At 42.1% G+C, this 2,500-nt stretch overlaps 1 non-coding gene across 1 annotated transcript; it reads right to left on the bottom strand.

Annotated features, from left to right (window-relative positions):
• Positions 1 to 1,944: 1,944 nt before the first annotated feature.
• Positions 1,945 to 2,017, bottom strand: Trnak-cuu (transfer RNA lysine (anticodon CUU)). Its single transcript has one exon. It is a non-coding gene; the product is annotated as a tRNA-Lys (tRNA).
• Positions 2,018 to 2,500: the final 483 nt, after the last annotated feature.

Below are 2,500 nucleotides of genomic sequence, written 5' to 3'. Positions count from 1 at the left end.
TTTTTATTTCCAGACCTCGCTCGGCTTTTTCTACCATTTTATCCCATGATATGTCACTCGCAGCTTGCCTTGAACTCCGACCCACTGTAAACCTCTGGATTACTTGTCCCTGTTCTTTACCACTGAGCTAACGTGTCAAGTTTCTAATTCACACCTTAAAAATGATATTTATTTTGAATTCTGGCTGACTATTTGCATACCAAATAATACGTAATTCTATACACGTACCGCGCCCACCACCTACAATTGAACTTACACTTGTAGGTTACCGTTAAGAGATCCCTGTTTTACTACTTTTGAAGCAACCCATTCCTTTAATAATGCTTACCGTAACCCCAATTACGACTAAAGGCACTGTTTAGGCTTAAGGTTAGTCCCTGTGATAGTCTCAGGTTTTCCAGTATTGCTGTGAACTGTGACCTGCTTTTCCTTCACGCCCCGTGCGTGCGGCACTCTTATAAGTTCACTGCGTGGAAGAGTATACCACTCTTAAAGTCTGATTGGTGCATCTGTCATGGAAAACTTTCATGCACGAGTTTATTGCAATTAAAATCGTTTCATATTTCCCTTCTTTTGAAGCAAACTTGTGTCTTCGTAATAATCAAGATGGCTACCGAAGTAAAAGGGTCACAGCAATGGAAGATTTGATCATTTGGAAATTGTCCCTGCTTTATAGCCTTTCCAGAGTTGTGCATAGAGTGGTGCAAAGAAAACAATTTACTTTCGTCTTCCGTGTCCAAAACGTGTGTGAAAACGCAGTCAGTTGGCAAAGACAAAGTGCTGCATCGGGACTGATGGATCTGTTTCGCGATGCTCAAGAAAAAACTGCAATGGATAGCCTTCAATCCGCCAGAACACATATTAATTTTCTGACCGTAAACTTTCCTTGAAAAAATATTAGCCCTAGCTACCTGTGACCGGAAAGTTTACAACTGCCTACAAGACAAGGGCTAACATCATCTCACCGCAGTTAACCATCGCCTAAACTTCGTCGACCCAGACAAACGAGCCCACAGCAGGGCATTGAAAAGACATGATGGGGAGTGAAACGAAGTATACCTCGTAGGGGAACATCCATGGATCTCTACCAAAGCTATTTACTTGGAAGTATCATTGAGCATATTGCCGATCTCTACGAAGAGCGATAAATCGCAAAATCCCTCTAGATGCACCGTTCGTGATCCTAAATACAGGAAAGGAAGAAAATATACACTTTGCAGTGTCTCGGCGAAATTTAAACAGACAGGAAGAACAATTTCACGATAAAAAGAGCAGGTAGCCATTAAATTTCTTATGACAGTACTTTTATTTGGTTTGTTTGTTATGTTTGCGAATCTGAACCCTATTACAACGATTGCTTGAAACTCCACTTCTTGCGCTTATTCTAAAACTGAAAAATGGGTAAAATTGCAGGAAAAGTGCCGAAATTGCAGGAAAAACTGTTCGATTTTCCGTATTTCAGACAGAAGTTCGACCGACTTTTTTTAAGTCCATATAGACTTAGAAAAAAAACTTCTAAAAGAAAGAACAAAGCGCCACAGTCCCAAAGGACGTCTATTGTTATCGCTATTGTTTTCTTGAAACAAAGGAGTGTATGCATAATGAAGTAGGGACCTGTGCGGAAATCTTGCCGACCTTTTTCCTTTCGTTCTAACGTCCGTGACTATCTGGACGTCTATCAAGTTTAAATTCGACGACAAGAAATTTACTGACTTCCACACCACAAGAAGGACACAAGAGCATCAGTCAGCCAATTGTTGGTTTTCACTCACGTGATCAACAGCCATGTTTTTCAACGAAAACAAAAGAAGACGTTAGCATAATAATAGCTTTCAATTCCCGGAGGATCGGATTGCGACACCAACATGGCCGCCATTTCATTGTTTGGGGACACCAACATGGCGGCCGTGACGTCATGTGAAATCCAAGAATTAAAAGATGTACCGCCCAACGTGGGGCTCGAACCCACGACCCTGAGATGAAGAGTCTCATGCTCTACCGACTGAGCTAGCCGGGCTGATCGTTGCATGCAGACTGACGGAACGTTTAACAGTAATATGTGACGGCGACAGGTACAAAAGGCAGGTCACCGGTCACTGCTTACCAATACAGAAAGAATCCTAAACATTCATTAAAGCTATCCTAAGGCCTAATTAGGCCTATGCAAACGATTTTAGGCCTAAATTTAGCATTTGTAAACGGTTAGGGTGGTTTCTGTATCGTTAAAAAGACGACATGTGGCTTGTGAAATGTGACCATTGACCTGTGTTTTGTACCTCCTATATGTGACCGGCATGCTTAGGCTCAGTGAAGCTCATCCACCCTGTTCGGTTCTTGAACCGAGGACATTTCGAGCTGTGATCATCCTGAGATACTGCCGAACATTTATAATTATTCTTTTGGGCGTAGTGGGAAAGGATGTTCGAAAGACAATTAAAGGAGCATGGCGAGGCTATGATGCGGTTCGTTAACGTTTATTCACTCCACAAGCAAGCGCCAT

Source organism: Montipora capricornis, chromosome 1 (genome assembly GCF_036669925.1).
Source record: "Montipora capricornis isolate CH-2021 chromosome 1, ASM3666992v2, whole genome shotgun sequence".
Lineage (NCBI taxonomy): Eukaryota > Metazoa > Cnidaria > Anthozoa > Scleractinia > Acroporidae > Montipora > Montipora capricornis.
The sequence above is the reverse complement of the archived record's forward strand: the minus strand, read 5'-3'. Positions and strand labels throughout refer to the sequence as shown.